The sequence below is a fragment of the Macaca thibetana genome, chromosome 9, assembly GCF_024542745.1.
Source record: "Macaca thibetana thibetana isolate TM-01 chromosome 9, ASM2454274v1, whole genome shotgun sequence".
NCBI classification, from domain to species: Eukaryota; Metazoa; Chordata; class Mammalia; order Primates; family Cercopithecidae; genus Macaca; species Macaca thibetana.
In genome coordinates, this window is record NC_065586.1 from 13822665 (window position 1) to 13850217 (window position 27553).

The 27553-nt window shown below is 44.7% G+C and overlaps 2 protein-coding genes and 1 long non-coding RNA gene across 13 annotated transcripts in view; 1 reads left to right on the forward strand and 2 right to left on the reverse strand.

Moving 5' to 3' along the window:
• Window positions 1–27553, reverse strand: part of PHYH (phytanoyl-CoA 2-hydroxylase) — a 1057918-nt gene that overhangs the window by 619847 nt on the left and 410518 nt on the right. The gene's annotated exons all lie outside the window — the stretch shown is intronic.
• The window catches only part of FRMD4A (FERM domain containing 4A), a 695352-nt gene that overhangs the window by 248295 nt on the left and 419504 nt on the right, over window positions 1–27553 (reverse strand). Inside the window, exon 1 of one of the 11 annotated variants that reach the window (XM_050803203.1) lies at window positions 1745–2259. The exons of 8 other annotated variants lie outside the window; for them this stretch is intronic. The gene's annotated coding sequence lies outside the window, so the exon portion shown is untranslated. Of the gene's footprint in view, window positions 1–1054; window positions 1192–1694; window positions 2260–27553 lie in introns of those variants that run through there. 2 more of the 11 variants (XM_050803202.1, XM_050803201.1) reach the window with 2 other exon arrangements.
• LOC126962388 (uncharacterized) lies at window positions 14171–26071 on the forward strand. Its single transcript, XR_007728675.1, has 3 exons — window positions 14171–14185; window positions 25125–25317; window positions 25962–26071. It is a non-coding gene; the product is annotated as an uncharacterized LOC126962388 (long non-coding RNA).

Here is a 27553-nt window from a genome sequence, read left to right on the forward strand (position 1 = left end):
CTGACCGGCTCAGACTTAGAAATGTGCCTATCTAGGTTTTCAGAGCAAGCCCTTTCATCGCTATCTGTGAGGATTCAAACTGAAAGAAGCCAGAAACAGCAGTAGCAGCGTCTCCATTGGGATGCTCCATTCATAGGGGAGCCAGAGCCGCATCCATTCATGGTGGGGTCAGGGAGTCCTTTGCGGGCATTGGTTCTCCTTTCTCAGCAAGCTGCACTTCCCGGGGGGGCTGGCATGGCTGCATCGTTCAGAATGAGGATGTCTATTAAGAAGCCGCCGCCAGAGCTATTATTAGCACAGCCATCCCTTGGAAATTTCGCAGAATACGCCTGAATCTACGAGCACTTACTCTGTTAACAGGATACTGGAGAAAAAGGCACCAAGTCGCTCGTTACACACAGGCAGCCCACACAGCTTTCTCCGTGCAGCACCGGGAATCTTTTCTGAATTCAACGTGCACCAACATTTGAGCAGCTGCTTCCAATGTAGAAGCACTGCGTTTAGCCAATTTTAAATGAGCACGTACTAAAGGGGGTTCCCTTCTGTTCTCCTCCCCTTCCCAGCGTCCGTTTTCTCTGCATCAAACTTGCTGCAGCCATTTGGAACGTAAAAAGCAGTCCATCTTAGCAGCCCCGGGCAGCGGCGATCGGCTGCCGGCCCCCGCCACTCTTGTCTGAAACGCCCTGTCCTGCACCCAAAGGAAAGGGCTCCCCTGTCACTCGCAAAAAATGGTTTTAAAAAAAGCCCACCCAGCTCTGCCTAAAGCCATGTCCTTTCCTATCTGCCCAGGTAGATTCAGACAGCGTGGGACTGAGGTGCCTAAGGAAAGTATGTGTGTGCGCCGGGGGGAGGGTTGCAGAAGAACGCACAGTATGTGCCCCACGTGGGGTTTGTATTTAAAAACTGTAACATACGCTAAATAAACGATTCCAGGCCCCCAGTAAAGAAGCAGCGGCGCGTCCCTTTTCCCTGGCCCAATGTGAAAACACGGAAGGCGAAGGGCTGCCGTCAGTTGCCTCCCTGCCACCGCGACCGGGAAACAAAGACACATTACCTTTTATTTTTTGCGCTTCCAAGGGAGCCGAGGAACTTCAGGCTGGAAGCGGCTGGTCCCCCGGAACGGGCGTCCCATTCGCCCGGGGGCAGGCCCTTGGCCTACTAGGCGGCCTTGGCGCCCGCAGCTGGCGCGCCCCCGCCCCGTCCCCGCCGCCGCCCCCGCCGCGGGGCCTCGGCGTCAGCCCATCGCCCGCTCGCGCCTCTCGCGCCGAGCCTGGCCGGGCGCCAGGGAGCCCCGCCGCCGGCCCGCCCCTCGCCCGCGCCCGGCCCGCCGCATGGTGCGCCCCGCGCGCCCTGGGCCAGCCCCCTGCGCGCCGCTAGGTCGGGTGCAAGGCGGGCACCGCGCGCCACCGCCGCCGCCACCGCCCGCCGCGGGGCCTCCGAGCGCCGCCCGATCCTGGACAACAATGCGCGCCCCCGCCCCCGTAGAAAGCCGGGGACGCCCTCAGTCGCCCCCAGAGCTGGCTCGGCTTCCCAGTCCCTCTCCGCGGCACCCGCAGGCGAGACAAAGTTCGCTCCCGGATGAGGCTGCGCGCGTCCGAAGCGTGCGGGATGCCCCGCACCGAGGTCCCCAAGCGGGGGACCCCTGGTTACCCCACAAAACCCACCCAAAGCCAACGCGCGAGGCCCTTTCCTACCCTGAGAGCCCGGAGACAGCAGCTCCCTTGGCTGAAGGCGCAGCTCTTACCCCTCGATCTAGTCCAATCGTATTGAATTTTAATCTCCCTTCAACTCTTCAATGGAAGTTGCTGCAGGATAACCGAGGCATGGGGCTATTGTCAAGGCTTCGCGACAATGACTGGGAGAGGGAGACTTCCACTGGGAGAGACCCGGGGGAGGAAAACGGGCTGACACGTTCTCTTTCCAAAAAAAGAGAAACAAACTCTGGGAAGATTCCCCACCCAGAACAATAAGTCAATTCACAGGATATGTCTAAATGTTCATTGCTTGAGGAGCTCTATTTGCTCCTAGACATATTCTTTTTTTTTTTTTTTTTTTTTTTTCATGAATTGTCAAAACATGGTGATAAAATAAAAGGGGATGCTGGCAAGAGCCTCCACTTAGCAAAAGCCGACTTGTTTCTGGGGTAAAATCTTTCTCCAGAACCCGTGGGTCTCTAGAATTTCCAACCTGCACCCATCCTCTCTTCAGGGGAGAGACCGCTTTTCCTCCCACCATGGTCCATCTAGTACTTGGTAGATCTAGAAACATCATTTCCAGGAGACCGGTCGGCTCTGAGGACTTACAAACTTTGTAATAAAAAGAAATTGCTCCCATCCTATCTTCCAGCTGACAGAAAATTTTACCTTTTTACTGTCATAGGTCCTGTGTTGTTTTCTAAACAACACTGGTAAAAATTTTTATCAGTTCAAAAGGCCTCACAATCAATAGAAAGGAAATTGGGCATACAGTTAGCATTGAAGAAAAAGTTGAACGCTGGTGTTAAGGAGTACCTGTGTTGTGTTTGTTTGTTTGTTATACAGACAGAGTTTCACTCTGTCACCCAGGCTGGAGTGTGGTGGTGTGATCACGGCTCATTGCAACCTCCCCCTCCTGGGCTCAAGTGATCCTCCTGCCTCAGCCTCCTAAGTAACTGGGACCACAGGCACACCCCACCACGGCCTGCTAATTTTTGTATTTTTTGTAGAGACAGGATTTTGTCATGTTGCCCAGGCTGGTCTTAACTACCTGTCTTATTTCAAGCTGACTGGAGACTTGATGATCTGAAGCCAGGTTTGAATGGGATTCTCAGGTACCTCTCTCTAAAGTCTGTGAGGCTTATTCCAATGCAAAACCCCATTTTTTGGTAATGCAATTGGAGCCCATCTCCTTGTGTTCTGAGGTCCTCAGAGGGAATATTGTTTCTTTGCACGCAGACTAGTTCTAGTCCTGATTTGTTTTGACTGCAATACCTAGTAATGGACAATTAGGAAATGTTCAGACCTACAACATTTTTTTGTTTGTTTGTTTTTTTGAGACAGAGTCCATCTCTGTCACTCAGGCTGTAGTGCAGTGGCACAATCTCGTCTCACTGCAACCTCCCCTCCTGGGTTCAAGCGATTCTTCTGCCTCAGCCTCCTGAGTAACTGGGATTACAGGCACCCGCCACCATGCCCAGCTAATTTTTTAGTACAGGCAGGGTTTTGCCATGTTGGCCAGGCTGGTCTTGAACTCCTCACCTCAGGTGATCCACCCGCCTGGCCAAAGTGTTGGGATTACAGGCATGAGCCACCAACTCAGACATACATTTCTCTTCCAATATTTTGTTTTCAACCTTACAGGAGTTGTTGAATTGTATCCACATCTACACCTACTGCTTTCTGCCTAGGCCACTCACATCTTCTGTATGTCCTGAACTGAACTTGCCTCACTGGCCAATCCTGCCTCTAGGCTCCCACTCTTAGTAAACAGCAGGCTCCCTCCTCCTCCCCAAAGCCAGAAACAGGGATAGAGATTTCCCTCCCTCCTTTCTCTCATTCCTCACGGTCACCTGATCATGAAGCCTGTCCTCATAACTACCTCTTGAAAGGTCATGAGGGCAGCCCCTTATCCCAACAGTGCCTGGAGCTGAGTGAGCAACTGCTGTCCCCAGGCACGCTCAGGCCACATCATCTTTCACCAGGATGTCTCTAGTAGCCTTGTGAATGGGTGCTGATCTTATCTCTCTCAGATGCATTCTCCACTCCAGCTGGAGCAATTCTCCTAAATCCCAGGTCTGATCCCGTAACTTCTGTTTCAAATCCGTTCAGGGCTTCCCTGGCTTTAGGGACAAAAAGCCCATATTCTGTCTGATGGCTATAAGGTCCTGAGTATCAGGCCACCCTGGCCATCCAGTCTTATCTTTCGCCACCCGGCCCCACCCAAAACCATGTCAGCCCCTACCCTCTGCCTACAGAACCTTCTTCCAGGGCTCTGTATGTTCCAGGTCACGCATCCACCCGTCACCCAGCAGCCCAGGCTGGAGAAGAGCTCAGATCACGTCACTGCTCTGCCTAACGACTGCGGGTGGCTTCTCACTGCTCCTGCCACATCCTCTTTGTCTTCATCACGTATTATTCACATTTCCTGCTTCCCCTGTCTGGAAGGCCAGGTCTTGCTCCCTACCCCACTCTTTGGGTAGCTGGCTCCTGGTTGTCTTTCAGGTTCTAGCAAAAACGCTGCCTCTTAGATAACCTTCGGTGATCAGCACATGGGGAGTGGTTTTCCCCCAGGTGCTTAAGGTATCACCATCCTCTATTTTTTTCTTAACACTTAGCCACCATCAGGATTCACTGCCCTGTGTGATGGACACAGACTGAGGTCATTCTGCCTGGGCTTGAATCTTGCCCGGGCCACCTACTAGCTGTGCAAGCTTAGGCAAGTTTCTTGACCTGTCTGTGCCTCAGTTGAGAACATTCATCTATGAAATGGGGACAATAATATTGCCTACCTTGTAGGGCTGTTATGAGGATTAAATAAGTTAATATATGTAAAGCACTTAGAACAGGGTCTGGCTGAATAAGAATAATCCTTGTGGGACTTTTTTTTTTTTCACTTTTATTTAAGTTCAGGGGTACACGTGCAGGTTTGTTGCATAGGTAAACTAGTGTCATGGAGGTTTGTTGTACAAATTATTTTGTCATTGAGGTATTACCCATTAGTTATTTTTCCAGATCCTGTCCCTCCTCTTACCCTCCACCCTGTGATAAGCTGCATTGTGTGTTGTTCCCCTCTATGTGTCCATGTGTTCTCATCGTTTAGCTCCCACTTATAAATGAGAACATGCATAATTTGGTTTCCTCCTGTGTTAGTCTGCTAAGGATAATGGCCTCCAGCTCCATCCATGTCCCTGCAAAGGACATGATCTCATTCTTTTTTAAGGCTGCATAGTATTCTATGGTGTGTACGTGCCATGTTTTCACTGTATCCCCACAACCAGAACTAGTACCTGGCACGAGATCTCTTTACCCCTCCCAAAACCTTTTGTACTTGGGGGCCTGCACTGGAAATAAATAAGAATTGAGGGAAGAAAAGCTGTATTCGAAGAATTTGAAGTACTAACAGAAATATGTCATGGTGACTAAAACACCAAAAGCAATTGCAACAAAAGTCAAAATTGAGAAATGGGATCTAATTAAACTAAAGAACTTCTGCACAGCAAAAGAAACTGTCATCAGACTGAACAGGCAACCTACAGAATGGGAGAACATTTTTGCAATCTACCCATCTGACAAAGGTCCAATATCCAAAATCTACAAGGAACTTAAACAAATTTACAAGAAAAGAAACAAGTCCATCGGAAAGTGGGCAAAGGATATGAACAGACACTTTTCAAAAGAAGACATTTGTGCGGCCAAGAAACATGAAAAAAAAGCTCATCATCACTGGTCATTAGAGAAATGTGAATCAAAACCACAATGAGATATCATCTCACACCAGTTAGAATGGCAATCATTAAAAAGTCAGGAAACAACAGGTGCTGGCGAGGCTGTGGAGAAATAGGAACGCTTTTACACTGTTGGTGGGGCTGTAAACTAGTTCAACCATTGTGGAAGACGGTGTGGTGATTCCTTAAGGATCTAGAACCAGAAATCCCGTTTGACCCAGCAATCCCATTACTGGGTATGTACCCAAAGGATTATAAATCATTTTACTATAAAGATGCATACACATATATGTTTATTGCAGCACTATTTATAATACCAAAGACTTGGAACCAACCCAAATGCCCATTGATGATAGACTGGATAAGGAAAATGTGGCACATATACACCATGGAATACTATGCAGCCATAAAAAAGAATGAGTTCATGTCCTTTGCAGGGACATGGATGAAGCTAGAAGCCATCACTCTCAGGAAACTAACACAGGAACAGAAAACCAAACACCGCATGTTCTCACTCAGAAGTGGGAGTTGAACAATGAGAACACATGGACACAGGGAGGGGAATGTCACACACCGCGGCCTGTCAGGGGCTGGTGGTCAAGGAGAGGGAGAGCATTAGGACAAATACCTAATGCATATGGGTCTTAAAACCTAGATGGTGGGTTAATAGGTGCAGCAAACCACCATGGCACATGTATACCTATGTAACAAACCTGCACGTTCTGCACATATGTCTCAGAACTTGAAGTTAAAAAAAAAAAAAAGAAAAGAAATAGGTCATGGTAAAACTTGGTGAATAAAATAAAACTGAAACTTAAGTTACCTGGAAATGAAAACATAAAAGAAATAGATTCCCTGTTTCACCAGTGGTTATCCTTGGAATTGACATAAAAAGCTTTGCCAGTCAAAACTCCACAATGGTCTGTTCACCGAAGAGTAGCCGATTCTACTACTGAAAATTCAGGCAGCTACTTGCAAAGGTTTAACTCGTTTATGCCTGAGGTTGCAAATTTTTGAATTTGCATGAAATTCATGTATATTACCTAGAAAAATTCAAGGAACAAGAATTTGAAGAGAGAAAAATGTTATTATGTCCTATTGTTGAGTTACATGGCATTCCAAAAACGGAACACTAGGCATAAGTGGCTATGAATCAAAGAATCTTTTGCAAAGTGTTGGTTCGCTGACCAGCCCTAACATGTAGTCGTGGCAAAGAATATAGAGTGCTTCCATTTTCAGCTTGAGTTTAATACTTTTCGAAGAGTCTTTCTGAAAAGAGAAACATGGCAGGCTGGTTTACAGGCCTTTGCCTTGTGTTTTGCTGTCCTTGCTGGAGAAGAGGGAAGCAGTAGAAATACTTTTCTTTTTGTTCTTACAGTGGGTCAGCAGGATTTGGAGAGATGAACACGTGGGGTAACTCTTGTTTCTTTTACACAGACTAAAGGAGCTTTATTTTGGAAAGGACTGAACTCTTAAAGAGAGGAGAGGTGCTCTGAGGTTTGGAAATGGGAGAGGTAGGAAGGAATGGAAAAGGGCGATAGCACTCCCAAAAGAAGCAATAGAGAACATCCGTACACGATGGGAAGATAACACGAGACCCTATGCCTGCTGAGTGCCTCAAGAAGGGGCAGACCACCTGATGGGACAGTGCATGGCCTGTGAGTTGCGGGCTAGATTCTAAGATATGTGCCTTACAATTTAAACACATAGGTGCAGTGGCTCATACCTGTAATCCCAGCACTTTGGGACGCCAAGGTGGGTGGATCACCTGAGGCCAGGAGTTCAAGACCAGCCTGGTGAACATGGTGAAACCCTGTCTCTACTAAAAATACAAAAAATTAGCCGGGTGTGGTGGCAGGTGTCTGTGATCCCAGCTATTCGGCAGGTTGAGGCAGGAGAATTGCTTGAACCCAGGAGGCAGAGGCTGCAGTGAGCCGAGATCCGCCATTGCACTCCAGCCTGGGTGACAGACAGAGACTCCAACTTGGAAAAAAAAAAAAAAGCTAAAAATGTGTCCCAGGCACAGCAAAGGATCCTGGAGTTCAGTCAAGAGGGTTGGAGTCTGGCTTCGAAAGGGACTGGCAGTCATTTTGCCCCAAGCACCTTAGTAACAGCTCTATTAGACTGATGGCAAGAGGCTGGACATGGTGGCTCATGCCTGTAATCCCAGCACTTTGGGGGGCCGAGGTGGACGGATCACCTGAGGTCAGGAGTTTGAGACCAGCCTGGTCAACACAGTGAAAAACTGTCTCTACTAAAAATGTAAAAGTCAGCTGGGTGTGGTGGGGTGTGCCTGTAGTCCCAGCTGCTCGGGAGGCTGAGACAGAAGAATTGCTTGAACCCAGGAAGTGGAGGTTGCGGTGAGCCAAGACTGTGCCGCTGTACTCCAATCTGGGTGACAGAGCGACAGAGTGAGACTCCATCTCAAAAAAAAAAAAAATTGATGACAAGAGACCACTTCCCTGTTTGGAGGTCCAAGGTGACCTGAGAGAGGGAAGAGGACGCAAATTCTTGTCATTCCAGTGAGTGAGGATGTAGTCAAATTTAATTGGGTTTAGAGAAATAAATTAATGTGATTTTTTTTGTGTGTATGCCCAAAGTGAGGGAGCAAAAATTCCGCCTTCTCCACTAATAACAAGTGCCAGGTTCTTAGCTCCAGGATTGGAAGTCACGGCTTCTCTGACCAGGATACGGGGGACAATTAAGAGATGATGGTTCAGCTCTGATCTTTGCTAGGGTCTCCCTGTTGGTGGAAAAGGTCTCTCTCACTCAAGCCTTTGTGTACCTGCTGAGCTGAGGACACGAGACAAGGTAAGGGAGGACCTGAGGCTGGGTTGTGTAATCGTGTCCTTGGAGCTAATCCCACTGGGCAGTCTCAGACTCCTTTTCCAGGGTAACCTTGAATGAGCCTTTTATTGAAGCTGTTTCTCACCTTTAAAATGAGCCTGGGAGCTGGGCACCATGGCTCACACCTGTAATCCCAGCTCTTTGGAGGGCCGAGGTGGGAGGATCACTTGAGGTTAGGAATTTGAGACCAGCCTGGGCTACGTAGGAAGACCCCTGTCTCTACAAAAAAATTTTAAAAATTAGCTGGGTTTAGTGGCATGCACCTGTAGTCTCAGCTACTTGGGGGGATGCAGTGGGAGGATCACTTGAGCCCAGAAGTTTGTGATTGCACCAGTGCACTCCAACCTGGGTGACACAGCAATACCCTGTCTATAACATAAAATAAAATGAGCCTAATAATATCTATTTCCAGCCTTATGAAGACTATGGGTCCAACACATATTGTTTCCAAAACCACACAACTGATAATAATAAACAGCTCACATTGTGGTGAGTATGTACTCTGTATTAGGCAGTGCTAGAGCTTTCCAAACTTTAGTTAATTTAATCATCATGGGATTCCTATGAGGTAGAAACTGTTCTATCCCTTTTCTACAGACAAGGCACTTGGGATTTAAAAAGGTGAAGTGGGCCAGGTGTGGTGGCTCACACCTGTAATTCCAGCACTTTTTCTGGCAGGCTGAGGTGGGAGGATCGCTTCAGTCCAGCAGTTTTAAGGCTGCAGTGAGCTATGATCACACCACTGCATTCCAGCCTGGGTGACAGACCTGTCTCTATAACAAAAAAGAAGATGAAGCCACGTGCCTGAGACGACTCTGCTGATCAGATTTGAACCCAGAGTCGTCCTTCGGAGGCTTGAGCTCTTATTGTCCATGCTTGCCTGCCACAGGCTGTACACATGAAATACACTGGCGGCCGCAGGCAGCATGGCCACAGAATTACTTTGTATTCACTATTAACTGTGGATGGAGTTGCCAGTTACAGCGGAAGACACCTGGGAATTGGTAGTCTCCTGTGTCGTTCCATCAGTTCCTAACCTGCACCATATGGACATAGGTTTACATTCCATTGTCTGTATTTCTAGTGAATAACACTGTCAACTTTTCCTTTCATACGTCAACCGGGTTTTAAAAATGGAGAGAGACCCCTCTGGGGCAGGTTAAAGTGCCTGGCTGGTTTCAAGTGAACCCCATTATATTTTTATACCCAATCCTCTTTGCTTCCTACTCCCAGGTCAATTAGAGGCCAATTCTGAACCACTTCATTCAAAAAGGAATAATTCTATCTCCTCTCATGCATGGCCTGCGATCAAGTACTTAAAACCAGCGTCCTCGGGGTGTAGGAAGAAATTATCCAATGGCTGTGTTTTATTTTGTAATTTTTTCACAAACAGCTCTGTCATTTTGAAATAACTAAGTTTTATAGTTTAGTTGGGTTCTCATTACATTAGATAGTTGTTTATTATTTTTCCTGGCTGGGAATCATGATTTAGACTGCAACTCATGGCAACCAAAACCCAGAGCAAGGCTTTCTGAAACACAGACAAGAGTCAATCAAAACATCACAAGCTAATTAATGTACCTTGGAGCCCCTGGGAGTACCTGCATTCCAGCGAGTACCATGGTGCAATATTGGTTAACATTCTAAGTACACTCGAGTACCTTTGGCTAGCTCTCTCCCAAGCCTTTTCTGTTTATTTCCTCAGAAATATGTACTAATAAGAATAGGGCCAGGAGTTGTGGCTCACGCCTGTAATCCCAGGACTTTGGGAGGTTGAGGTGGGTGGATCAACTGAGGTCAGGAGTTTGAGACCAGCCTGGCCAACATGGTGAAACCCCATCTCTACTAAAAATACAAAAATTAGCCAGGCATGGTGGCAGGTGCCTGTAATCCCTGTTACTAAGGAGGCTGAGGCAGGAGAATCACTTGAGCATGGGAGGCAGAGGTTGCAGTGAGCTGAGATCACGCCACTGCACCCCAGCCTAAGCGACACAGTGAGACCCTGTCTCGAAAAAAAAAAAAAAAAAAAAAAAAGAAAGAAAGAAAGAGAAGAGAAATACCTATTAATAAGAAAGGTTGGCCAGGTGCAGTGGCTTATGCCTGTAATCCCAGCACTCTGGGAGGCGAGGCAGGCGGATCACGAGTTCAGGAGATTGAGACCATCGTGGCTAACATGGTGAAACCCTGTTTCTACTAAAAATACAAAAATAAAAAATTAGCCAGGCATGGTGGCAGGCGCCTGTAGTCCCAGCTACTCGGGAGGCTGATGCAGGAGAATGGCGTGAACCCAGGAGGTGGAGCTTTCAGTGAGCCGAGATCACGCCACTGCACTCCAGCCTGGGTGACAGAGCAAGACTCTGTCTCAAAAATAAAATAAAATAAAATAAAATAAAATAAAATAAAATAAAACAAAACAAAATAAAATAAGAAAGATTAAAACTCAGTTGGCATTTACCAAATGCCAGGTACTGATTATGTGCTTTACGTAAAACTCAGTCTTTGCCCTCTGAGATGGGCACTATTGTTAACCGCATTTATAGGTGAGGGAATGGAAACACAGGGAGAGGTGTGATAAGCCATCTCAGATCCAACAGACAAGAAGCCGGCCACTGCCAGTTACCAAACTCAGGCAGTCTGATTCCGGAGCTGGTGTTCTCAACCCTCAGGTGTGTTCCTTAACCCTCAGGTGTGGTCGAGTACTAGGTGGTATTGCGTCCCTTCTCGTGCCTAGGACAAATAATTATAATTTATTTATTGGCCCATTGCTTCACTGCAAAAAGCAGCTAAGGCAGAAATATTTGTAAAATTGAATGGAGGCTGGGTGCGCTGGCTCACGCCTGTAATCCCAGCACTTTGGGAAGCCAAGGCAGGTGGATCTGCCTTAAACCTGAGGTCAGGAGTTTGAGACCAGCCTGGCCAACATGGTGAAACGTGTCTCTACAAAAAATACAAAAATTAGCTGGGCATGGTGGCGGGTGCCTGTAATTCCAGCTACTCAGGAGGCTGAGGCAGGAGAATCTCTTGAGCCGGAGATTGCAGTGAGCTGAGTTCATGCCACTGCACTCCAGCCTGAGCAACAGAGCGAGACTTCATCTTTTTAAAAAAAAGAATGGAAAAGATTTTCAGCAAATATTCCTTTTCCTATTGTAACATCGATTATTGTGAAGGTTTATGTACAAGTGACATGAATCTGCTAATGTCTCAAGTGAGCAACAGGACTGTATTGAAAGGATGGGCCAGAGCAGGAAGTAAGAGCCCCAGTACCTCCAGGCCCCAGGGAGAACAGGCAAGTCCGTTTCTCAGAGCTGGGACAGGGCAGGAAACTGGCCCCCAGTGATGACTTGGGAAGCGATGATTTCTCCTGCCACCCCATAAAAGTCAGGCCTACTCCAAATTATTATAGCAAATAATGTGTTATAAAGAATAATATGGTTCAGGCTATCAAATTTCTAGGATTCTGATTTCACTAAATAAGAAGATAGGCGATTTAATTTTTTGTTTGTTTTAGAGACAGGGTCTCACACTGTCATCCAGGCTGGAGTCCAGTGGTGTGATCATAGCTCACTGTGACCTTTAACTCCTGGGCTCAAGGGATCCTCCCATCTCAGCCTCCTGAGTAGCTGGGGCTACAGGCATGTACCACTACACCTGGCTAATTTTTATTTTAAAATTTTTTTGTAAAGATGGGGTCTTGCTATGTGGCCCAGGCTGGTCTTGAACTCAAGTGATCCTCATGCCTTGGCCTCCCAAAGTGTTGGGATCACAGGCATGAGCCACTGTGCCGACCTAGGCTTATTTGTTGAGATGGGATTGGGTACAAAGTTAAAATTTAAAGAGCTCTCTTTGAATGGAAAATAAAAAAGTTGGAGATATCTATTCATGGAGGGCATTTAGACTTATGGAAATTGATGGTTAGGCAAAATACTGGAGAGAGAGAAAGAGAGAGAGAGAGAGAAAAGTCAACTAAGCTAACATGAGAATCCCCTGGAAGACCAGTCAAAATAGATTCCTGGGCCGGGCACAGTGGCTCCCACCTGTAATCCCCGCACCTTGGGAGACTGAAGCAGGCGGATCACTTGAGGTCAGGAGTTCAAGACCAGCCTGGCCAACATGGCGAAATCACATCTTTACTAAAATACAAAAAGTAGCTGGGTGTGGTGGCACACACTTGTAATCCCAGCTACTTGGGAGGCTGAGGCAGGAGGACTGCTTGAACCCAGGAGGCGGAGATTGCAGTGAGCCAAGATCACGCCACTGCACTCCAGCCTGGGTGACAGAGTGAGATGCAGTCTCCAAAAAAAAAAATATTCTTGAGTGTTACCCCCACTCCCATTTCCAACCCAGGTCTCTGATTCTTAGCTTGGGTTAGGGTGTAATAATTTACATTTTTAACAGATTCCAAAGATATTGATCCTGCTGATTGGAGGCTACGCTCAGCACAATTTTCCTACCTCTTGGCTTTTACACTCTGCTCTGGGCACCCTGTTGTCTTCAGGCTTGTGCTAGCCCCAGGGCCTTTGCACTTCCCTCTGCTTGGAAGGTCCTCCTCCAGATACCAGCAGGAATCAAGCTCTCACCTTTTCAGGTCCCTGCTCAGATGTACCCTTATTAGTGAGATCTTTTCTAACCACCTTTCTTAAAAATAGCAACTCCTCCCACCTGCCCACCTCCTGTTCCCCCTGTTCCTAATCCCTTCCCTAGTTTATTTGTCTCCATTCTTTCTTTTGCCTTCTAACGGACTGTACAATTTATTTACTTAGCTGCTTGTTTTATTACCTGTCCTTCCCACGAGTGCAGGGATTTACGTCCATTTGGCTTTTTGCTAAATCTTCTGAGCCTAGAACAGTCTTTGGAACATACTAAACATTCAATAGATATTTGTTGAGTCCTCACATGGTGGCTTATGCCTGTAATTCCAGCACTTTGGAAGGCAAAGGCAGGAGGATCACTCTAGGCCAGGAGTTTGAGACCAGCCTGGACAACATAGCAAGACTCCAATTCTCCAAAAAATTTTTTAAAATAAAAATTAGCCAGGTGTTGTGATGCATGCCTGTAGTCTCAGCTACTCAGGAGGCTGAGGCATGAGGATCACTTGAGGCCAAGAGTTTGAGACCAGCCTGGGCAACATAGCAAAATCCTCATCTCTTAAAAAAAAAAAAGAAAAAAAAATAATTAGCCAGGTGTGGTAGTGACATGTGCCTGTGGTCCCAACTACTCTAGAGTGAGATAAGATCACGCCACTACACGCCAGCCTGGGTGACAGAGCAACAGCCTGTCTCTTAAAAAAAAAATCGTCTAATATGTGAATAAAATGAATGAATGAATATTCTTGGATGTAGAATTGCAGTTTTAAGAACTTAATTCTGATGGAAATGCTTCCTAACTGATTGCCTCCCTATCTAAAGTGAAATATAATCCTGTCGCTCTGCTTCTAAAATATCTAAATATCTCTCACACCCAGAGTGACGCCAAAGCTCCCTGGCATTTGTTCATCACCAGGCACTGGTGGGGGTTGGGACACGACAGTGAACAGATGCGGAAGTGGCCTTTGTCCCCTTTTGCCTGCAGTCCAGTTGAAAACAGGGCCCGCCTGTCTGGCTGGCCTCACCGACCACTATTTCCTGCTGGCGTTTCGCCTCCCAGCCAAGGAGAAGCTCCTACAGGCCCCTGTGCTTCTTGCCTTCTTGCTTTGGCACGGCTGTACATCTGCACAGAAACCCTCCCATCCTCCCTGACACCTGGTTAACTCCCACTCACTCTTCCAGCTCCGCTCAGACACCTCATTCCCCGGGAAGCCTTCCCCGAGGTTCCCCTCTCCCGTGCCCTAAATAACCCAGGCACATCTCTATGCTCGGCACGTTTTCATCCACCTTTGCGTATGTCTTTATACTGCTCTCCGTCAAGAATTCTTCAAAGGTAGGCATCACAGCAGTGCTTTTTGTTTTAATAATTTTATTGTATTCCAGATCCTCAAAATGTGTTCACCTGTACGTGGTGTACAGAATTTAATTTCACTTTATCACTTTCTTTTAGCCAAGCATTATGATCATAATCCAATATATTTTTTATAGTTAAATCCATCCTGCTAATAAAAAGCAGGGGAGTCAGTGATGGCAGAAAGCAGCATTTGTAATCCCAGCACTCTGGGAGGCCGAGGCAGGAGGATCACCTGAAGTCAGGAGTTTGAGACCAACCTGGCCAACATGGCGAAACCCCGTCTCTATTGAAAAATACAAAAATTAGCTGGCGTGGTGGTGGATGCCTACAATCCCAGCTACTCAGGAGGCTGAGGCAGGAGAATCACTTGAACCCGGGAGGCAGAGGTTGCAGTGAGCCGAGATCGTGCCACTGCACTCCAGCCTGGGTGACAGAGCGAGACTCTGTATCAAAAAACAAAACAAAACAAAACAAAACAAACAGCATTTGACCAGTGTTAATAAGCAACTCCCGAAAACTGCTTTAAGGAAGGCAGCCTTCCTTAAAGTCTGGAACTGTGACAGCTTTTTCTTATAAATGAACAGGAACCAGTCGCAACACTGGCCCCAACACCGGCCCCAACACCAAAGCCCACTCTTTTGGGGATACCTGCAATGCATTTTGAAGACTCCTGAAAGCTTTTGAGGGGGCCTAATAAAAGGTCTTAATAATAGAGCAGGTCTAGTTTCTATCAGATCTTGAAATAAACATGCTTCCATCTCTCCTCAGTCTCGCTTTCATAAACTCTGAATTGTTTTCATGTTGGCTCTTAGAGATCTAAGGTTCTGCCTTTGTTTATATACTTTCAACTTCTTTGTGTGATTTTGGGAAGGTAGGCACAGATTTTTTTCTCAAAAGTGAAATCAAGTTCTCAGCAGAAGAGGAAATACGCAGTGAAGAGAAAGGAAAGTACCTTTCAAATCTTCAGAGAAAGGCTCTTGTGCTCTTTACAAAGGAAATTCCCTTGGAAATGGTTATAACCTAAACTGTTAATATGATCGGCTAATAATAACAGTGATAAGAATAATAATATCTATTACTTGTTCAGTGGTGCTGTGTATATTACATGCATTATCTGTAATCTTTCAGCAACACCGTACAGTAGGTCTTGTTAATTACCATTGTATAGATTCAGAAATCGAGGCTCAGAAACACTAAGTAACTTGCCAAAAGTCTATACTTAGAAGGAGGCAGATTTGAATCCAAGTCAGTTTTTAAGACCACCAAAGTACATTCCGTTTTTTCCATCATGGTTTAATTTTGAGCAAAAGGAGGCATGGGTTGATAAAGGGCTTGCAGTGGGAAGAGTCTCAGACTGGTTTCTGGTAAAGCGGAGGGGAACCTTGAGGAAAGAATTGGAAGTTTAAGCACCAAAAATCATGTCCAGCCACAGAACATTTCTGCTACCCCTTGAAATCAGAATCACGGCCCTCCAGCATAGCTCTGCAGACACCTGGAGATGTTCCAGGTCAACAGGGCCGAGCCCCATGGTGGGGCATAGGCTGAGTCACTGCAGCCCCCAGTCTGTGACCCCGACATCCTTCTTGGTGTGTATTAGAATGCAGCTACTTATGGATTCTGTTGATTTTCAACGTAACCCTCATGGCAATCACAGTCACATCTCTGATTCTGCTCCTGCTCCCTGTGTGACTTTGAACAGGTCAGCCTGAATCTTCCAGAAGGGCCTTTTTTATCTGTCTACATAGCAGGCTGAAACTGGTGTTTAATCCACTTTCCTGTCCAAAGACACAGGGGTGCAATAACACAGTGGTCAGCAGTCAGGCTATGGTAGCCGACTCCTGAGGTCTGAACTACTGACCAACAGCTTACTAGTGGTGTAATCTTAGGCTAATGAGTTCTTAACTTTTCTTCATCTCAGTTCCATACTCACAGGCATGCTATGAGGATTGCATTGTGTAATGTATAAAGAGGGAGTTTTTGGCACAGAGTACATGTTAAATAAAATATATGCTATGGTATTATTTCCATTATCAGCATCTACTAAGGGTGTGAAATCTCTCAGCTTTTGTCTGTATACAATACTGTCTTCTCCACTGTGTTAGACGTCAATCCTTGGTTTAAGCCTCATAGGTAACCGCAGTGAGCTTTAATGAGACCCCGGGTGAATTACGTCTTTTAAGTTAATCATAGGAAACAGTCTTGTCCTAAATAATTGTGCCCTACATTCCAACTCCATCCCTGTCCTCCGAGTGCACCAAGTATACGATCCTTGCAGAGATGCTCACCCTGCTCATGCGTGAATAACTTAGGAGTGAATTCAAATGCATTTAAACAGCCCACAACCTTTCAGCAATTGAGGGTGCACTGTTTGCCTTCCCATGGGAATGTCTGTCAGTCACATCTAAAGGTGCTTGCTCTGAACTTCAGCATTGACCCCTGAGGTGTTGCTGTGTCTCATCCTCAACTGTGTGGCACAGTATTATCCATGCGCATAGGTCAACTTCTGGTTCCTTCTACCTTCTCAGGCCCTTGCAGCCCTATGTCACTCAGTAAGTCAGTGACAACACTGCCGAAAAGTGATGGAGAGCCCGCTTCTTCCCATTTTTTTGGAGTTAGGACTAAAATTCTATTTTACATCAGAAGGTAGTCTGTAGAAAGAAATAGAAAACGAGTCTGAGTTGTCTAAGTGTGTTCTTACAAAGGAAATTCTTTTGGAAATGGTTATAACCTAAACTATGATCAGCTAATAATAAGACTAAAAGTAAGAATAATAATATCTATTATTTGTTGAGCAGTGCTGTGAATATTATGCACATAGTCTATAATTTTTGCAGCATGACTGCACAGTAGGTCTTGTTAATTTCCATTGTATAGATCCAGATACTGAGGCTCAGGAACATTAAGTAACTGCCAAAAGTCTATACCTAGAAAGTTGCAATGTTCAGTTCAAAGGGAAACCCACGGCGGATTCCAGATCAGACAAAATGAACTGCCACAGCCACTCATCCTTACAATACTTACAGGCACTATGTGGCTGCTGTCTTATTTATTGAGGGTTGAAAGCTTGTGTTAACACCTCCATCTGACAGATGAGGAAACAGGCAGTAAGTTCCTGGCCTGCCCAGTGGCTCCTGGTGACTCCGAGGGACATTCACAATGAATATAGACAACTTCTCACTTTAGGTTATGAGTGCTGTTCACTGAGAGCTGTCACCTGCCAGGATCAGTGGAAAATTGCTACTAGATCAAATATTTACACACTCATAAGTTGCTTCCTACTGTAGTGAGTTCCTCATAACACAAAAGTACCTAAAATTCTGGGTTTTTAAATTTTGAAGTCATAAAAAAAAAGCACAGATAAGTCAGGTGCAGTGACTCACGCCTGTAATCTCAGCACTTAGGCAGGCTGAGGCAGGCGGATCACCTGAGGTGAGGAGTTGGAGACCAGCCTGGCCAACATGGTAAAACCCCGTCTCTACTAACAATACAAAATTAACCAGGCGTGGTGGCATGTGCCTGTAATCCCAGCTACTCAGGGGGCTAAGGCAGGAGAATAGCTTGAACCCTGGAGGCAGAGGCTGCAGTAAGCCAAGATCGCACCACTGCACTCCAGCCTGGGCAAGAAGAGTGAAACTCCATCTCAAAAAAAAAAAAAAGCACAGATAATATATTAGACTGCTATATAACTACCATTAAGGTTAAACACTTTACCTCATTCGCTTATTGAAAGGCAAGAGAGAGAGAGGGAGAGAGAGAATGCTAAAGCCATGCCTCTTCCCCTTTTTCCTTCCCTCCCCAGAAGTTGACAGTCTCCTAAAGTAGGTCTCTAGCATTCTCTATTTGCTTTTGTCCTTGGCGTATGAATATAGCATCAGTGGTGTACACTGTTTTGTGTGTTTTTCAACCTGACAGAAATGCAGTCAGAACAGATTTATCTTTTCTCGACTTATTTTCCGTTCAACATCGTGTTTTTGGGTTTTATCAATATGAGTGTTTTTGGATTTCATCCATTTACTGGATTCCGTGGTGCAAATATACCACAGGATAAGTCTATGTTCTCCTGCTGAGGGACAAGTTACGTCTAAGTGTTCACTGTTTGCAAACAGCCAGGGTCTTTGCTCCTAGCGGTTCCTCTGCCTGCTGAGCTCCTCTTCCAGGAATTCATTCATTTGATGACCTTCTCAACATGTCCACTTAATTTGCTCCCTCTTCTTCCCATGTTTTTTCTCGGTTATCAGTAGCATTGCCAGAGAAAAGACAGGACATGCAGTTACATTTGAATTTCAGATCAAGTTCATGTGAAGTACAAGTATACCCGAAGTACTAAATGGGCTATACTTACCCTAACAAAAAAATCCACTGATTATCTAAAATTTATGTAGGAATCTTATATTTGTATTTATTAAATCGGTAACTCTAATTGTGACATTCTCAGTGAGGCCATCGCTGTACAGCCTATTTACATTTTTAACCTCCTCCCCGACACTTCCTATTCTTTTTTACTCTTTTTTCCACAGCCTTTATCATCAGTTTACCTGCAATATGTTTCCTTATTTATTTTGCTCATTATATGTCTTTTTCCTCTGGAATGTAAGCCCTTTGCAGGCAGGATTTTTGTTTTGTCTTCTGCTATGTGAGACACAGTATGTGCTTAATAAATACTTGCTGAGTAACTGAATAAATAAATGAAAGAGTGCAAGGACTGTCTTTGTACATGTCTCCTTTGTAGTGTGTGAGATTTTCTCTAGAATAAACATTTGGAAATAAAATTGCTTTTTTGTAGGGTGTGTATCTTTACTAGGTATTGCCAATTTGCTGTCTGAAGTAATTGAACTAATTTCCACTCCCATCAGTAACGTATAAAAGTTCCCATTTCTTAACACTTACGGGACTTTTCTTTCTTTACCTTTGAAAGTGCAATAATTTTGATTTTGAATTTGATTGAATTTCAACGGTTGAAACCAGCATGGAAACATGAGATAACCACAAGTGAATTCAAAATAACAGTAATTATTAATCCAAAAGGTGTCAGATGTTCTTAGGTGCTTATTTAAAAGACGAGTTAATTATTATGGATGTACAAACAATTCTAAACCATGGTGTCTCTTGTGTAATAAACAGAAATTGCCCAAACTTAACACTGTCTCAATGCCATCTAAAAACTCATAATAAAAAATTTTGAAGAAAAACCATTTTATTTATTTTGCAACTAAAAAGGAGGAAGTCTTGCCTAAGAAAAATAAAATGAAAACCCAAACACGAGTTGTGGTGTGTTCTTTAAGATCTGCTTCAGAATTGCCAGAAACATGCAACTCATGTCGAAAGAGAAAATTTGAAAAAGTCCTTTGTTATAGATATGGCCAGTCTTTTTTAAGTCCAAAAGACGAATTTGAGGTATATAAAAAAGCACTGTAATTAAGGGATACAACGACATGCCCTATTTTAATGTGTTATTAATACATTCTTGGCCAGCCATGAAATAGGTTGTGAAACATTGCAAAAATGGCCACTATCTCTCACTCCTTCCTGTTTCACAGCTTTGTAATGTGACTATGAAGTGATGTCTAGAAGTGAAATCTATTTTTCTTCCACTTGAATCTGGGCTGGTCTTCTGGTTTGTCTTGGCCAATAAAATGCAGGAGTGATAATATGCTAGTTCAAAATTTAGGTCTCCGAAGGACTTTCATGATTCAATTTGATCTCTTGGAACACTGCCTGGCTGCCATGTGAACAAGCCTAGGCTAACCTGCTGGAAGATGAGAGCAGGTGGATCAAAGCTGAGGCAGCCTAGTTATCTCAGCCCAGGCCTCAGAGAGGGGAGAGAGCCCAGCTGACATCAGCAATGTCGTCCACTTGACTTGCAACTGACCACAGATGCATGAGGGAGAGCAGAACTGCCCTGAATTACCTGAATTACCAACATATGCAATCATGAGCTACATAAATGCTGGTTATTTTAAGCTATTATATTTTGCAATGGTTTGTTACTTAGCAATGGTTAACTGGGACACAGGCTAACTTGGTTCTTCACCCCACAGAAAGCAGATCTGTTAATTTCTTCATTTACTTCTCTTTTGCTAAATGTATGCTGATGAAAATTGTTGAATATGTTTTAATTTGCAAAGGATTTGATGGGAAAATAACTGATAAAGTTTTTTTTTTCCCACAAATATGTGAGTGTTTTATTGAGCACAATATCAACTGGAACCAATAAACAATTATGTACACAGCTGGCACCCAGCAATGACACACAGCTGCATCAGAACGTCTTGCCCCGTCCTGTGCATGTACCAGAAACCACGGCATCATTCACCAACACCATCCTGTTAAACCTCTGGGAGTTTCATGAAAAAAAAATCTAATGGTTTGAAAACTTGTCTTTTAAGGGAAATTATTAAGAAAATGAAAACTGCCTCTGAAATTTGACTTAAAAATCATATTCTGGGCATGTCCTTTTCCCTCTCAGCCAGGGAAAGTGCCATGTGGAGTTTTCAAATTCATAGATGAATTACTAGTTTTCTTCAAGGAGAACAAAGGTAAACAAACAAAAATCCTGACTACAGCTTTGAAAAATCCAAATAACATTAATCATGAAGAGTGGCTCACAAATTTTTTTTTTTAAAGCTGAATTTTCACAGTTAACCAGGGCAAAGGAAAGATAGGAATGTTTTTTCCTGCACATGGTAAGATCATTTCCAAAAAAGTAAAGCTCTGCAAATGAATGCAAATGTTGATGGTGAGCAATTAATCTTTTGTAACCCCAAGTTCAGTTCATGTTATGAAAATTATAGTGTTGGGGTAAAAATATAGAAAAACAGCCTCCATTATCTCACTTCACTAAAATGGTTTTAGATTCCCAAGAATTTAAAAGAGATTGACTAGCAAGTCAGAGTTCATTCAGTTCACCACCTGCAAGAAAATGCATTTTTTTACATTTTCACCTGCAGAAGCCTAAAGGTGGGCCACAGTTTTGTTGCATCTCAAGGAATCTCTTTTTATTTTGGAGACAGAGTCTTGCTCTGTTGCCCAGGCTGGAATGCATGGCACAATCTCAGCTCACTGCAACCTCTGCCTCCTGGGTTCAAGCGATTCTCACGCCTCAGCCTCCTGAGTAGCTGGGACTACAGGTGTGAGCCACCTCGCTAATTTTTTGTATTTTAGTAGAGACTGGGTTTCACTATGTTACCCAGGGTGGCCTCGAACTCCTGAGCTCAGGTAATCCGCCTGCCTCGGCCTCCCAAACTGCTAGGATTACAGGTATGAGTCACTGTGCCTGGCCTCAAGGAATCTCTTTAGTGATTCTGCTGGACAAGCATATAAACCAAAGAGAGAATCCTTTTACTCTGTGCCCACATATTTATGCAGTCTAGGTCCTCAAAATACTGAAGCACCAAAACAGAGAAGAGAAAGTTTCTAGAAACTGAATCTGATAGCTCCAGCTTTCTTCCCTTTTCTTTAATGCTACCCAGTTTCCCAAAATGAATATGCACAATCCAAATGCTTCTCATTTTTGTCTTTCCTTTATTTTTCCTAACAGTAAATATTTTAACTTTGACAATGAACCCTTTATATTATAGAAAAGAATGCAAAGTTTACAAGGAATGTAAGATAAACAATGAGACTAAAAAGCAGCTTCCTACAGTAGCAGCACTGGGGACAATGGCAGGGATCTGGGCCCTTGTGCATGGCCTGTGGGACTGTGACATGGTGCAGCTACTTTGGAAAACAGCCTGGCAGTTCCTCAAAATGTTAAACACAGAGGGACCATGTGGCCCATGCCTGGGTGTATAACCAAGAGAAATGAAAACATATATCCACAGAAACTTACATATGAATGTTCATAGTAACATTACACATAATAGGCAAAAGGAGGAAGAAACTAAATGTCCATCCGCTGATGAACAGATGAGCAAAATGTGATGTATCCATATAATAGAATATTATTCCGCTGGGTGTGGTGGCTCACACCTGTAATCCCAGCGCCTTGGGAGGCCAAGACTGGTAGATCACCTGAGGTTGGGAGTTCGAGACCAGCCTGACCAACATGGTGAAACCCCGTCTCTACTAAAAATACAAAATTAGCTGGGTGTGGTGTTGTGTGCCTGTAATCCCAGCTACTCCGGAGGTTGAGGCAGGAGAACTGCTTGAACCCAGGAGGTGAAGTTTGTAGTGAGTTGAAGTCACACTATTGCACTGCAGCCTGGGTAACAAGAGCAAAACTCCGTTTCAAAAAAAAAAAAAAAAAAAGAATATTATTCAGAAAAGGCATGAAGTACTGATACATGCCACAACATGGATGAACTTTGAACACATTATGCTAACTGAAACAAATCACTTAGACCACATATTGTCTGAGTTTACTGATACGAAATGTGCAGAATAGACAAATCTACACATAGAAAAAGTAAATCAGTATTTTCATAGGGACAAAGGGATGGAGTTAATGTGTGTGGGGATGATAGCTTATGAGTACAGGATTTCTTTCTGGGGTGGCGAAAATGTAGTAAAACTGGGGCAATGGTTGCATGACTTGTGAATATACTGCAAATCACTGAATTGCATACTTTAATGGATGAATTGTATGGTATGTGAATTAGATCTCAACAATAACAATCAACGTAAGCATCCTGCTTTCATTAGGCCACCATCCTCAGGCTCCAGGCCACATCTTTTGATCTTCTCTGCCATTGGTGCTAAAGGGATTGGAGACATTCAAATAAGGGTCCAGCCACATCTCCTGAGGCACATGATCCCCCTTCATTCATATGACAAGTATCTACTGAGGTCCTGTGACATACCAGGACCTCAGTAGATGGGATATCCTTAATAACTGTATCCTAAGTACTAGTAGATGGGGTATCCTTAGTAAATGCGGTATCCTTAGTAACTATATCCTTAGTACTAGTAGACGGGTAGATGGGGTATCCTTAGTAAATGAGGTATCCTTAAGTAACTGTATCCTTAGTACTAGTCCTAGTCCTTAGTACTAGTCCTAGTACTAAGGATACAGTGAGTGAAAAAAATAGACTCCCAAAGTCCCTGTCCCGCTGAAGTTGGCATTCTAGTGGGGGAGTTTGACAATGAACAAATAATAAATAAGTACATAGAATATTAGGTGGATACGAGCTGTAGCTCAGGACGGAGGAAGGGGAGAGGCAGAGGCCTCTAAGAGACAACCATAGTGACTGGGGGAGGAGCTGGGAGGTGAGCTTGGCTGGCAGGTGAGGCTTGACCGCCTGTGGACCAACACGCCTCCGCCTCCCTGGAAGGGAAGCAGCTGAGGTCAAAGCCCTGGGCAGTCACTCAGCTGTGGTCTCTGCTCAAGAAGAGGAAGGCGCAGGCAGACGACTTCTGTTGTCTAAAGCCAGGGGTGCATGTTGGCCTAATTTCCTCTTTGGGAGCATTACTGGGCAGAGTAAGCTGTGGTTTCAGTGAAACATTTTACAAAGTTTCTCATGATCTACTCAAGGTCAAGATGAAAATGTATACCCTTATCATAGGCAGACTTATAATGGGTAAAATAACCATATACAAAGAATGTCAATTTCTGAAATAATATATCAAGTTATGAATAACGTGTCCAATATGCTGCTGATGAGAACTAGCAGTAATACTACAACCAACACTATGATAAATTAATATTATTGATGAACAAGGTCAATAATCAGTGGCATTCAATATTATTAACAATAACAACAGCTGTAATCTAATAAGAGCTTCATCGATCTCTGTGACCCACGGCCTTTTATTTTTATGTACTGATAACTACTTTTATTTTCCCTTGGTTGAATTTATAAAATCCAATTTTTAAAATGACAAAAACTTAGCTTAAAAGCAAGATTCAAACAGGTCAAAGTGAGACTGATGGATTTAACAATGTGGAATGAAGATTTAAACAAACCAACTACTTACATGTAGGAGGAGAAAAGCAGTTAGTATTAACAAAACAAAACGCATACAACCTGAATGTTATTGACAGCAACCTGAATAGGAGGCTGAAGTGTGCTGTGGTGGACCCCAAAGCTCTTGCAATATTAGTATATGAAACAAACCACGAGACTGGGCAACAGAGCAAGACCCCGTCTCTACAAAAAATAAAAAAAATTAGCTGTGCATGGCAGCCTGTGCCTGTAATCACAGCTATTCACGAGGCTGAGGCTCAACTCGTGAGCCCATGAGTTGGAGGCTGCAGTGAGCTGGGAATGCACCACTGCACTCCAGCCTGGGTGACAGAGCGGGACCTGGCCTCAAAAACAACAATAACAAGAGCAACGACAGCAAACCACACACCACAGTGTTCTCACTGGGAGTTAATAGGACTGACATATTAACAACATTATATGGAGTACTATGTTCTGTTTCATGGCTACATTTTAAGACAGATGTTTGCAAATTTCATTAGTCCAGGTGAGAGCATTTAGGATGAGGAAGTGTTCAGGTCCGACTTCAATGACTGAAGGGAACGGTGATGTCTAGTCCCCAAAAGAACAGCTCTAGCAGTGGGAAGGCAGAGGCCAGTGACCTGGAGCATGGTTTTCTGTGAGATTAGATGTGTTAAGTGCTGGTGCATGGAAGGAGGACCGCTAGGTGGAAAGGGTCAGGAAGGGGGGATTAAAAGCCGGCAGATTTTGCAGTGACTGCACAAAGGGCTTTGTGCCACTCAGAGCTACCACCCAAGGAGGTGGCTTTCTGGAAGCCGTGGGTGGGTGTCCTGTCCCTGGAGTGTTCCTACAGCGGCACGGCACCACCTGTGCTCCTGCTGCAGAGGGAATCCCTGCTGCCTGTGGGCGGTTGGCCTCCTGACCTCCAAGGTCCCTCTGGCTCTCAGAGTCAGGGACCAGGCACGGCGAACAAAGAGCTCCAGTTGGGGGGTTGGCTCAGGCACTGTGGTTTCCCAACACTAGTAATTTGTATTCAGAGAACAAACACAACATTGTCTGAATTCACCACTGCTGAAGGCACAGACTTGGAGAAGTAGCGATGATCTGCAATGGCACTGACGGCAGGTCAACTGGAACTGCAAAATCTCTCAAGATGGAAGCCAGCATTTCCTCTACGAGCCCTGCTATACACCCTGTGGCTGCCTGACTGTGGCTCTGGCTGTGAAGTCTGTAAGTTTCTTCCCCTGTTCCCCACCAGAGGTGGGTCTCAGGGAGCCCCTCTCAGCTTCATCATCTGCCGAGTCACCACTGCAGATTGCCGACTTTGGCTTTGCCTCCCATCCTCTTCCTTGAGTCTATGGCTGGTCCTCACACTCCGAGGCTCCTGGATCTCACTTTTCCTTTGCCTCCACATCTACGCTTGAGGCCCAGCCCTGCCCATTCCCCTTCTGGATTTTGGGGATCCCAGCTCAGGTCAAGGCCTTTATTGCCCTTCAGGGAAGGTCCAACTAGTGTGTAGTAATAGTGCCATTTATTGACTAATATATGCCAGATGTTGAACAGTCTCTATTTCACCTGGTTCCATGATGACATTTCAGAGCAGGTGTTATGCCCATTTTACAGAAGAGGAACCTGAGGCTCCAAGGCTCAGTAACTTGCCTGCGGCTCCCCAGTATGTGGTAGAGCTAGAATTCAAATCTCTCTTTGTAGATTCAATGTACAATGTAGAATTCAAATCTCTCTGTAGATTCAAATCTACCTTTTTCTCTAGTGTCTCATGTGATCATGCTGACGTCAGCACCTTACTAAAACCATGCCATATTTTCAGTAAATATGTATTGATTATTTCTTTTGTATTTGTTTTTTGTTTTTAGGAGAAGAAGGAAAACATTCTACTCATTTCCCCCCCCCCAAAAAAGAAAGAAACAGAAGAAAAAAATAATCTCACACGGCTTTGAAATAAACAGTGACTGAGCACATTTAAAACGAAAGCTTTGTGTGAGAGAAATCTGCTTTGAGGTTTTATACGTGGATTGTTCTAAGTAGGAAAAGAATTGTCTCTGTGTGCTCACTGAAGTTTTGGCTCTCGAAACAGAGTGTTAAAAACTTTCAGTACAGCAGGGATGACGTACTTCCTGATAAAGACTCTCATCACCAAGAAGTGGCTTTAGTGTGATGAATACCGAGTCAGGTGCCAAATTATGCGGCTCCCTAGCTAGGGTGTGATTCGGATTGACAAACACAGGAGGGATAAGCATGTGGATATTAACATTGTTGCGAGAGTCTTTAATTCTACTCAATTCTTCTATGTGGTTCTATCTTAATACCCATCACAGATTTTTTTTTTTTTTTTTTTTTTTTTTTGAGATGGAGTCTTGCTTTGTCGCCCAGTCTGGAGTGTAATGGTGCAATCTTGGCTCACTGCAACTGCAGCCTCCACCTCCTGGGTTCAAGCGATTCTCCTGCCTCAGCCTCCTGAGTAGCTGGGATTACAGTCGTGCACCACCATGCCCGATTAATTTTTATATTTTCAGTAGAGATGGGATTTCACCACGTTGGCCAGGCTGGTCTTGAACTCCTAGCCTCAAGCAATCCACCTGCCTTGGCCTCCCAAAGTGCTGGGATTACAGGCGTGAGCCACCGTGCCCAGCCCACAGATTTTATTTAATAATATACACACACTGTACTTTCATTCTCTCTAGGGGATAAACAAACAAATCAAGGACTGTAAATATCAAACTCCAGAAAAGAGTAACCAAGCAGGACACAAACCCAGCAGCTCACCCTTTCTCATTCCCCAGTTGGCAGGGCTGGCACCGAAGGTCCCTCTCTTTGCAACACTCGGCAAAGGCGACAGGAAATCTGAGCCACAGGCGGGCACTGGCACTCATGAGGTGCACAGCCTTGGATGAACCCTTTAACCAGTTTCTGCTCCTCAGTTTTGTTGCTGATAGCATGGGGAGTATTAGGATCTCAAAGAGCTGCAGGAAAGTTCAGAGGAGGTGGTGCAGACAAGCGCACTGCCAACTGTAAAGCACTCTGCAAAAGGTGATCAGTATTACCCTAGTCAACAGGCATTTCCCAATGGGGAAAATTCAGCTGACCTGATGTTGAAAAGGAGATACTCCACCTAAAACTGCCTCCAACGCTTTCTCTTCCCCAGCCCTGATTTATTCTTCTCCTTTTTTATTACTGCCTATACTGTATGTTTATTTATTTGTCCATTGTCTGTTTCCCTCTATTAGAATGTGGGTTTCTTGCAGGCCTGGCTTTGTCTGTTTAGTTCTCTGTTGTAGCCCCAGAGCCTTGAACGGTGCCTGGAACATACTACGCTCAATACATCTTTGTTGGATTAATGAATGCTAAATGACATCTCTAGACTAAATGACCCGCATCTTAGCCCCCAGCTCTGATATTGTGAACAAGCAGTAAAAAGTCATGTAGAATTTTAGAAACTTGAACTTTC